The following is a 12,301-nucleotide window of genomic DNA, read 5'->3' on the forward strand; positions in this document are numbered from 1 at the left end:
AGTTGCCTTTACAATTTTTTGTTCTTTATATCTTTTTTGTTTGTTTGTTTTTTATATCTTTATAACTTTTTTTTAAAACCATGGTCAATTCTGAGCCTTTACTATATATTTGCCTTTCCTTGTGGGATTCTACCTCTCTTATTGATTCTTTCTTTTTTCCCACTTAGATGAGAGCTGTTAACATTTCTTCTAGGGTTGCTTTTGTATTGAGGAAATTTTTTAGTTTTTGCTTGTCTGACAAGTTCTTTGTCTCTCTTTTATTCTAAAAGATGTTCTTATTTGGTAGAATGCCTCAGTTGCAGGTATTCCCTTACAGCACTTCAAATATCCCATTCGGCTTCCTTCTGGCCTGCAATTTTTCTGCAGAGAAATAAGCTAATAGTCTTCTGGTAATTCCTTTGTATGTGACTATTTGTTTTCATCTTGCTGACTTTAGAATTCTTTATCTTTAAATTTGCAATTTTAATTATGATTTGTTTGGGTTTGGATCTGCTTAGGTTTATCTTGTTTGGGGACATCTGTGCTTCTTGTACTTGGATATCTGTGTCCTTCTTTAGTTTTGGGAAATTTTCAGGCATATGTTTCTCAAGTACATTTTTTATTCTCTTCTCTCTCTCCCTCTCTCTTAGCCTTCTGGGGCCCCTATAACACAAATATTGGTATTCTTTTTTTAACATTTATTTTTATTTGATTGATGATTGATTTACAATATTGGTTTGATTTCTGTCATATAGCAAATGAATTAACCATAGGTGCACATATGTCCCCTCCCTCTTGATTCTCCCTCCAACCTCCTGCCCATGGCCCCTGTAGGTTATTACAGATCCCCAGTTTGGTTTCCCTGAGTCATGCAGCAAGTTCCCATTGACTGTCAATTTACATATATTAGTGTATATGCCTCCATGCTACACTCTCCATTTATCTCACCTGCTCTCTCTTCTTCCCCTCCCTTATCCATAGTCTGTTCTGTATATCTGCATCTCCATTGCTGCTCTGAGAACAGATTCATCACTAATATCCTTCTAGATTCCATATATATGTGTTAATATATGATATTTGTTTTTCTCTTTCTGACTTACTTTACTCTGTATAATAGGCTCTGTGTTCATCCATCTTATTAGAACTGACTCCAAAGTGTTTCTTTTTATGGCTGAGTAGTATTGCATTGTATATATGTATACCTGTATACATACATACATGTATGTATGTATATACAATTGCATTGTATATATGTATACAGGTATACATATATGTATATACATATACATACATGTCTGTATATGTATATACAATTGCATTGTATATATGTATACAGGTATACATATATGTATATACATATACATATATGTATACATATATACAATGCAGTACTACTCAGCTATAAAAAGAAACACTTTGGAGTCAGTATACATATATACATGTATATACAACATATATATGTATACATATATACATACACACATACATATACATACATACATATACATATATATGTATACAATGTATATATTGTACCACAGTTTCTTTATCCATTCATCTGTGGATGGACATCTAGGTTGCTTCCATTTCTTGGCTATTGTAAATAGTTCTGCAATGAACACTGGGGTACATGTGTCTTTTTCAATTTTGGTTTCCTCCGTGTATATGACTAGGAGTGGGATTGCTGGGTCATATGGTGGTTTTATTCCTAGTTTTTTAAGGAATCTTCATACTGTCTTCCATAGTGGCTGTATCATTTTACATTCCCACCAACAGTACAGGAGTGTTCCCTTTTCTTCACACCCTCTCTAGAATTTATTGTTTGTAGACTTTTTGATGATGGCTATTCTGACTGGTGTGAGGTGATACCTCATTATAGTTTTGACTTGCATTTCTCTAATAATGAATGGTACTGAGCATCTTCTCATATGTTTATTAGCCATCTGTATGTCTTTGGAGAAATGTCTGTTTAGGTCTTTTCCCCACTTTTTGATTGGGTCATTTGTTTTTCTGGTATTGAGTTGTATAAACTGCTTGAATATTTTGGAAATTAATCCTTTGTCAGTTGTTTCATTTGCTATTATTTTCTCCCATTCTGAGGGTCGTCTTTTTATCTTGATTATAGTTTTCTTTGCTATGCAAAAGCATTTAAGTTTAATTAGGTCCCATTTGTTTTTTTTTTATTTCCATTACTCTAGGAAGTGGATCATAGAGGACCTTGCGCATCCTCACCGCTGCCAGCCCCCTACTTATACCTGGAATGTTTATCATAGCTTCCATCCCCAGGTCCTGCCTTGCTTGCAGGCCGAAGCTTGCCGGGAAGACGATTGTGTGGTGTATTCTTCTCAGCTACTGACCTTGCCCTCTGCTTAGTGGAGAGCTGTGTGTGCTTCCCTTGGCACTCTGACTTTGCCCTCTGTGCCATGGGGCTTGTGTGCACATCTCTTGGCTCCCAGAACCCGCTCTCTGGTTAAGGCCAAGGTCTGCGAGCTGAGAAGTGCAGCTCTCTTTGTGTCTGCCCTCTGGGTCCCCACTGTGCCCAGCCCTCAGAGATTTTGAAGCTCCTCCTTGGTCCTACTGTGAGGGAGCTTCCCGGGCCTGGGAACTCTTCCTCTTCAATGAGTCCCTCCCTCGGGGCGCAAGCGCCTTTCTAGAAGTTCTCTATCTTTTCCCTTTTTATGTCTTTATCCTTTCTCCTACATCATTCCAGGGAGCTTAGACTGCCCCCATGGAGGCCTGGGGTCTTCTGGTGTTGCCTAGAGGTTGCTTTGTAGAAGTTGTTCCACAACTTGATGAGTTTTAGATGTATTTGTATGGAGAAGGAAATGGCACCCCACTCCAGTATTCTTGTCAAGAGAATCCTGTGGACAGAGGAGCCTGGTGGGCTGCTGTCCATAGGGTCACACAGAGTCAGACATGACTGAAGTGACTTAGCATGCATGCGTGCAATGGAGAAGTAAACGGCAACCCCCTCCAGTATTCTTCCCTGGAGAATCCCAGCGACAGAGGAGCCTGGTGGGCTGCCATCTATGGGGTCACACAGACTCAGACACGACTGAAGCGACTTAGCAGCAGCAGATGTATTTGTGAGAGCCTGGGGATCTCCCCATCTTATTCCTCCACCATCTTCTCACAGTACTGTCAGTATTGGTATTGTTAATTTATCTGAAATGTCTCTTATACAAGTTTCATTTAAAACTATTTTTTAATCTTCTGATGAGATGATTTCCATTATTCTGTCTTTCAGATCACTTATGCATTCTTCTATATAAGTTAGTCTGCTGTTCATTCCTTCTAGTGTGTTTTTATTTGAGGTATTAAATTCTTCATATCAGATTGGGTGTTTTTATGTTTTCCAGTTCATTGTTAAATATTCAATGTGTATGTCTCTTGTCTTCCTTCATTCAGCTCATATTTTTATAACCGTTTCCTTGAATGTATTCTCTTACTCTGGTTGATCATTTATTTCTGTTTCATTATTTACTTATTAGGAGTTTGCTGTTGCTTTTGAAGTTGAGACCCGTTCTTCTGCCTTTTCATTTTGCTTAATTCTCTTTGCCTCTGTCGCGGTCTTGAAAGGGTTTTCGTGTGTCTTTGTGAGTGTGCCTGTACAGACTGCTTGTCAGCCACTGGTGGGAGCGCTGAATGTGACATGGATTCCAGTCATGTTTTTCCTCATGGCGTGCTGGTAGCTTTCACCTCGGTCATCAGTGGGGTTGGAGGTGGATGGGCTAGACTTTAGCCGGGTGTGAGGCAGGGCTTCCCCTCTGCTCCGTGGCCATCCCCCCACCCTATCAGAAGTGGGTTCTGAGTCCATGTTGCTGGAACAGAGGCCCTGAGGGTTATGCCTCAGCTGGTTCTCTTTGTTTAAGGGTCTGCTTTCCCCACACTGTGACCCTTGCCTCAGCAAGGTGTTGTGGGGGGCTGGGGGTATGTAGAAACAAATGGGGCCTGTGTTGCCTCCAGACAGAGGTCTAAGTGGTCTTCAATGAGCTGCCTGTGTAGATGACTGCGGCTGGTTTTCCTCATTCCACTCAGACTCAGCCTCGGGTGCAAGTCCCCTTTGTCCCACACAGCTGATCACTGCTGCCCACCTGTGCCACCCCTGCCTGGTTGTGGGGTTACATTGCGGGGCTGTGGGCACCGGCAAGGACTCTCAGCACACATCAGTGGGTGAGCTGTGACGGAGTGGCTGCTGCCAGAGATCTGGGCTGTCTCTGGTCCACTGCTTAATTTGTGCCAACCCTGCTTGTCTCCACCCACTCAATTTCTTCTTCAAACCAGGTGACCTCTGTGTCCATGGGCACATATTCGTCCTGGTCATGACTGCCCCATACCCAGTTCTGCTCTGTGATATGACATAGTTCTGCTAAAACAAGGTTAGACTGTTCACTTGACTTGGGTCATGGGAAACCTAGCATCCAATCGAGCAGACCTCTCTCTTTCTTGCCGGAGGGCAAGCCAGCATCGCTGTGTTCCTCGTTAGTAGTAGACTCCAGGTTTCCTTCAGTCTCTCTATTAATCCCTGAGGTCTTCCAGCCAGCAAAGTGGGCTTGTCTGTCCTGCATAGGGCCTCAGGCTTGGGGTGCCAAGTCTATGGTTCTCATCACTCACTCCCCAAGGCAGGTGTCTGCCCATGCCTTCTCCCTTTTCTTCTGGGTCCCCTCCTAGGGTCTAGGTCCCAGCTTGATTGCTTTTCTTCCCTTCCTACATGGTTGATTACATGTATATCTTTCTTGTAGCTTTGGTTGTACAGAAGTTCTACTGGCAGTTTCCAGTTGGTTTTCAGTGAGAATTGTTACACATGTAGATACGTTTTTGATTCATTCATGTGGGAATGTGAGTTCCATATTCTCTTACTCTGCCATCTTTTTTTCCCCCCTAATTTGTTTATTTTTTGGCTATGCTGGGTCTTCATTGCTGCACCAGCTTTTCTATAGTTGCAGTACACAGGCTTCTCTTGTTCTGGAGCACACGCTCTAGGGTCCATGGGCTTCAGTAGTTGTGGTTCCTGGGACCTAGACCATAGGCTCACTCAGTAGATGTGGTACATGGGCTTAGTTGCTTTGAGGCCTTTGGAATCTTCTTGGATCAGGGATCGAACCTGTGTCTCCTGCATTGGCAGGCAGATTCTTTAGCACTGAGCCACCAGAGAAGCCCTTATTCTGCCATCTTGATCAATCTGCTATATTGCTTCATGTATTTCTATTAGATGTGAGACATCTTTGAAGACTCTTCACCGTCTGAGCCAGCAGGGAACCCCTTTGAAGAACACAGTTACATGTATAAATTACTACAGTGATGACACTCTTACTAAATTAATAGGATTCATCTCTACACTTGTACCCTGGATCTTAGCTCTTATAGATTCTCTGTGAATTATGACTTCTTCCATGTCCGACTTCCCTATCTAATGACATGTTCAAGTCTTTACCTTATTTTAAGTAAACTGATTCCTCCCTCAGCCTAGTTTCATAGTTTTTATTATAAACATTTTTAAAAGAGTAATTTCTGCTCTTGATTTATCTCCCTTATTTCTGTCACTATTTCAGTGATATAACTTAATGAGTCACGAATGGCCATTTATATTCTGAGCCTAAAGGATTCTTTAGTTCCAGTATAATCTTCTGCATAGTAGTTAACATTGATAACCATTTCTTCCTTCTTAAAATACTATTTCTCTGAACTCTGTGGCATTGATATCACCACATTTTCTTTTATTTTTGTGACTGTTTCTCCTTCAATTTTTTATTCCCATCATATTCTTTTCTCTTTCTAGATGGTCCTCTTTATACCTGTGGCAAAAAAAGAAATTGCTCTGTGGGTCAGAACTCTCTGTTGAGTTCCAAACATTTATAACTACTTCCCTACTGGATATGTCCACCTTTCCCGTATTGAACTGGCATTTTTCTCTTTTCCACTTCTGACCAAACTGTCCTATCTTTTATGTTAGCAATTTCAGTGAGTGACAACATTTTCATTTGACAAAGAAAAACCAGGAATCAAGTTTGATTCTTCACGCTCTGTTACATCTCCCAAGTTCAATCAATCACTAAGGGCTGCTTTTCCCACGCTCTTTAACTCACCCAACTGTCCACTACTTTCCAGTTGCAGTGTTCCAGCCCTAGCTGATGCAGTCATCACCTGGTATCTCTTACCCTGTCTCTCTGACTCCTTTATTGATCACTCTAGTCCATTTTTGTTTTTCATTCCACTCAAAATAAGCATTCTTAAATGCCATTCCCATAGATCAAAATCTTCTCTGATACCTATCTCTGATACCTATACCCTGTTTGAATGTAGGATCTTTCACATTTTCTGCTTCCCAGAGTTTCTTTCACTCTGCTTGCTTACATTGGCTATGGACTTTGCACAGGTGCCATTCAAATTCCTTTTCTAAACCATCATTGAAAAACACCAGTTTGCAGTTCAAGTCACTGTGATAAATGGCATAGGGCTAGGTTGCCTTTCTTCTAGACTGCTTTTCCGTGACACATTGGGCAAACCTCAAGCCGTACCACATATAAAATGAGACCAAAATCATTTGAACTTTGACACAACGTCTCTTAAGAATCCCACCTGCTAAGTTTAGAGCACCATTTATTTTGATTAAATATCCCTTTTGAACCACATCCTTATGTTTTTCTCTATGAGACAGTTCTTAACGACATTTTGCTGACTGATAGCAGCATGTGTCACATTAAATTTTTCTTTGTCTTGTTTCTCTTTTCAAACTAAAGTCAGTCTGTTTCTGGAGGTTGCTTGTCCATTGAGAGGACATACTAGGACGCTGTGATAATCTAAATCTAGTTTCATCCAAGTAAGAATGTATTCATTCATTTTCATTTTCGGTGAGAGTCAACAAATGATGGCAGTTTTGTGGGTGTAATCTGATCTTTAAAAGACAGATCTGTATGTTTATTTACTTTCTTTCAGGTTTGTATAGTTCAGAATGTGTGGTGGCAAGTTAAAATATATCTTTTCACTGATTTTTTGTTTACTCTTAGAGCTCAGGGTTTTAAATCAATGTTTTTAAACAATTCTAGTTACACTCCAGTGCAATAGCAAGGCCCAAGGAAAAGCTCAAAACAACTCAGCTTTCACTTATTGATTTACAAATTGAGTAGCTGATCTCATAAACAATGCATAGAGCCATATTCTGACTTGAATTTCTCTAAGCTTAAATTTTGCTTTTAATATCCTCATAGAATGATACTGTGCTAGTTATAAATGTTTAAAAAAAGTTTTATAAGTAATTTCTCCTCACTATAGAAAGTAGGAAATACAAAAAAAAGTGGACAAAAATTAAAATTTTACATATTCTTTATGTATTAAAAATAAGATCTGTTAAGATTTTTAGTGCTGTCTTTTAGCTAAATATAATTTCTATCACATATACTCAATAAGTATAATAAAGGTTGTTGAATGATGGAGAAAAGTATATAAATGTAAATAATGGCATTTTCTCTTGTCCTAAAGTTGTTCCTTAATATCACACTAACAAAAGCATGCTTTCCATTATGTAAGTGATAATTTTCCTATAGGTAACATTTTTTATATTATTAGGCATCTAAATAATTCCATATTATAGATAAGAGTAATTATGAAATAACTTGGGCTATAGCTTATCTGCATTTTAAAATAAAGATTTTCTTGTCTATTATGTTTGAATATGTTTAAAAAGTTGTTGATATATATTATCAAATTGCTTTTCAGAATGATTGTATTTAATTCAAACAAAAAGTGGTTGAGAATATCTGTTGCATAGTAATTTTATTATGTTAAACATTGTTATTTTAAAATACAAATTTCATGGCACAGTCATTTTATATTATTTGAGTTACAGTTAAACATTTACCAATACTTTGACTTCTGTGGGTTTTCTGTGTGAACCTATTGACAACAATTTTTTCTAACATTTAATAGATACCAGGGACTATTCTGAGTGTTTTACATTTATTGATTTACTTGATCCTCACAACAACCTTTTAAATCATGAGATACCCCTATAATCCCCATTTTACAGATGAAGGAAATAGATCACTGGAATGATTTCTGATGTTGTCTAATAAGATATAAGATATTTTTTGTTACAAATTTGTAGAAACTGTTTGCATATTAAAAATATTAGCCAGGGTAGAGAGACGCATTTCAAATGGTTCCCTATTACATGAATTGTTTTTAGTCTTACCAATACATTTTATTTTGTAAGTTCAGTCATTATACCATCAAGTTCATTAGAAGTTTGAGTTCATAGGGTTAATTATTTATACATTATCCCTATAATTTATGGGTTTTTTTGTTTTATTTTGTCTGTTTCTTCTGTTTATTTATAACTTATCCATTTGGAAATTATGTGTTATGTTAAATGAGAATCTCACTTAATTTTCCCTCAATAATCAATAAATTCTCTACTGATTTGTAATACTCTAGGAAGTATACTGAGCATATATACATCTCCAGCTTCAATGAAAAAAAATTTTTTTCTCTTACCATATATGATCATTATATATTATGCTGGATATATTATGCTCTCTTACACAGTAGCATAAATATGTATCTAACATTTGACATTTATTTGTTCTATTAAAAACTTCTTTAGTTGGTGCTACTTATAAGTAATTCTGAAACAAAATGAATATTTATGATCTATATATTTACATGACTTGTTCTTTAATTAGTCATAGCTCTTTCATGCTTCAGTTATGTCTTAGATGAGCCAAGTCAACATTCATTTTATGGACAACATCTAAATGCATGGGGGTGTGAAAGTTTTTATATAGCAAATAGAATGTCAATAAAGACAGTATTCTTGAAATTTCAATACATCTAAAAATGCCCTCCAATGTTACTTAATGGGGTTTATTTAATTAATGTCAATTTAAAATTTGTGAATTGTATTCTAATTCTCACTGTTCAAAGAGTACTTCTCATTGACAGTGTGTATATAATATGCCATTATAGTTCAGTAAAGATAGACTTTGATCCTATATAATGTTTTTCATGAAATAATGATAAATAATTCATTTATTGTTTGCTTTATAATAGATATTGCGCTAGATTTTTAATATATAAACTTTATATCACTTTTATCAGTTTCATTTTTCATAACTACTGTAATCCTAGGTATACTTTTAGATACAGATATTAAAACATATAGGAGTTAAATAAAGAAGTAGACTATAAAAGAAAGAATATCTCAAACACCCTAATTTTACACCTCAAGGAGCCACAACAAGTCCCACCCAAATTTACAAGAAGTACAGGAAAAAAAAAGACAAAAGCACAAATAAATAATGTAGAAAAACAAAAGAAAAAAAAGTTGAAACCAAGTTGGTATTTTGAAAAGATAAGCAAAATTAAAAGAACTTGAGCTAGACTGACTAACAAACAAAGAGAAAGAGGTTAAATAAAATCCAGTGAAAGAAGAGACATTACAATTGATGACACAGAAATTAAAATGATTATAAGAGATTTTATGCCAACAATTTGGAAATCCCAGAACAAATGAATAAATTCCTAGAAATGTATAATATGATAAAATTAAATCATAAAGAAAGAGGGCAAGCAAATGGATCCACAACTAGTATGGAGATTGTATCAGTATTCAAAAACCTTCCTACAAATGAAGAAAACCCCAGGACTGGATGGCATCACTATTGAATTGTACAAAACATTCAAAGAAGAATGAAGAGTCTCAGATGTATAGAACAGACTTGTGGACTCTGGGAGAAGGCGAGGGTGGGATGTTTCAAGAGAACAGCATCGAAACATGTATATTATCTAGGGTGAAACAGATCACCAGCCAAGGCTGGGTGCATGAGACAAGTGCTCGGGCCTGGTGAACTGGGAAGACCCAGAGGGATCGGGTGGAGAGGGAGGTGGGAGGGGGGACCGGGATGGGGAATACATGTAAATCCATGGCTAATTCATTTCAATGTATGACAAAAACCACTGCAATGATGTAAAGTAATTAGCCTCCAACTAATAAAAATAAATGGGAAAAAAAAAAAACTGAACAAAAAAAAATAAAAATAAAAAAATAATTTTGATTTGCTAAGAAAAAAAAAAAAGAATCCTTTGAATCAAGTCAGCTCTTTTCAAACTCTTCCAAAAAAGTCACACTACCCTAAGTGAGATTTACTTATAAAGTAGTAGTTTCTAAAGTATTAATAGCTGATTACCAAGATCACTAAAGATTTTTTAAAAGACAGAGATTATTAAATCTCTTCCCCAGAGGTTATGATTTAAATTGAGGCCTTGAATTCAGTATTTTAAAAGTGACTCTGACACAGAGTTGGTTTTCACTAATGTGATCACCTCTTATGGACTCCAAGAGAATGGTGGGCAGCTGCTGGTCATATGTGATATTTGTGTTTTCTTCACCTTTCATCTAGCAATTCAACACCTTTCCTCATTTTTAAACTGTATTGAGATATGTCTGGATTTACCTAAGAGTCTCCCTGAAAATACCCCTCAAGAATCACTTCTGGGTTTAGGGATGACTTCCTGAGTACTACTTAGATCTTTTTGTTGTCTAGCATAGGAATTGACCTGTTTCTCTAAACCATTGCTGTAGAAAAACTGCAGCTCTTTCTTCTCATAACTATCCTTCTTTTATAGTCTGAAACCAAATGATATAAAATCTTCTCCTTCCCATACAGTAGCTATTTAGGAATGAACACATTTTCAAGTATATTGTCTGTTTCCTTTTCAGAGTTTTCACTAATAATAACATGGATAGAACAAAAAGAGTGAAACAAAGTTCACCAGCACTTTAAGATCACCTATCCAAGTTGTCTTCCAAGTTTAACTGTGAAAACAATCTTCTTTCTTACCCTTTAACTCCTCCTGGGAGTTAGAGACAGCCAGACAAGCCTTCTAGCTAACATTTTATTCCTTAGATTAATATATTACCACTCTTTAACCTCTTAGATTCTCTTTTCCATCCTTATCTTAGACATTACCATAATTCACATATGTATGCGTGTGCTGTGTGCTAAGTTGCTTCAGTTCTATTTGACTCTTTGCAACCCTATGGAGTAAGCCACCAGGCTCCTCTGTCCATAGGATTCTCCAGGCAAGAATTCTGGAGTGGGTTGCCATGCCCTCCTCCAGGGAATCTTCCCAACCTAGGGACTGAACCCACATTTTTTGTGCTTCTACATTAGCAGGTGGGTTTTTTACAACTAGCATCACCTGGGAAGCCCTCAATTCACATGTGGGGGCAAGCAAATACAGCACTGTGGGCCCTTGGCTTGAAACCAAGGAAGCAAGACAGTTTATCTTAAACACTAAAATGGAAATGTTAGTATCATTTGTGGTCCAAGAAAGAATCATTTCAGGAGATTTCAGGTTAATCACTTCCAAACTCTCATGGTTCTCACATAATGGAGACATTTGGAATAATGCACTTTTGGAGGTGGTTAGGAAGATCCCCTGGAGAGAGAAATGGCAACCCACTCCAGTATTCTTGTCTGGAAATCCCATGGACACAGAAGCCTGATGGGCTACAGTCAATGTGGTTGCAAAAGAGTGGGGTACAACTTAGTGACAAGACAACAACTTTTGGAGTTAATGCACAATATGCAAAAAAAAGTTAATGCACAAATATTCATTTGAGGTGATTCCTAGATAAGATTTCCTCTTTCCTACATTTTCTGGTAATCAGTGTCAAATTTCATATTCCCTATTGATGTTTGATTTTGTTAGGTAATGCTAGAAACTACTCACATAAACATAATGCTTTCCATGCAAAAGAATTTCAAGATAGGCTGGTTGATGATGTTTGTCATGTGTCAAAATATATTATTACATGCAAATAAGTCAACCAGTTTTAAATACGTATCCTCAGACTATCTTCCTTCCTTCAGTTTTTTCCCCTAAGTCCTTTTGAGTTTTGAGGGGTTTTATTTTGGAAAAGAATTAAAGGAGAGTTCTGGGAAGGTGCTCTAGAGAAAATGTCTCTATAACAATCTGGCTACTGGTTATGAAATTTTGACATCTTCAAATGAAGTGCCCCATAATATGCAGACTATGAAAGTATTTCCAAAGTGATTTATCAACATAAGATACTTCCCAATTCTTACAATTAGAAAATCATTTACAATGGAAACACTTTATCATTCTTTGTATTTCATTTTAGTACATCTCAAATAATATGATTTATAATATGCAATGTATTTCTACAAGAAAATTATGTTTGTGCAATACATATGATTTCCCTTTTTGTCTTGCACAGGATTCATGTACATGTTCAGCAATTTTATGTGCTATGGGGAGTTAAAGAGGTCTCATCCTCTGAAAGCTGATATGCTTGCTG

General features: G+C 36.9%; 1 long non-coding RNA gene across 1 annotated transcript in view; it reads left to right on the forward strand.

Moving 5' to 3' along the window:
• The window catches only part of LOC139032218 (uncharacterized), a 483,796-nt gene that overhangs the window by 239,368 nt on the left and 232,127 nt on the right, over positions 1 to 12,301 (forward strand). The window lies entirely within an intron of this gene.

This window comes from Odocoileus virginianus, chromosome 3 (assembly GCF_023699985.2).
Source record: "Odocoileus virginianus isolate 20LAN1187 ecotype Illinois chromosome 3, Ovbor_1.2, whole genome shotgun sequence".
NCBI classification, from domain to species: domain Eukaryota; kingdom Metazoa; phylum Chordata; class Mammalia; order Artiodactyla; family Cervidae; genus Odocoileus; species Odocoileus virginianus.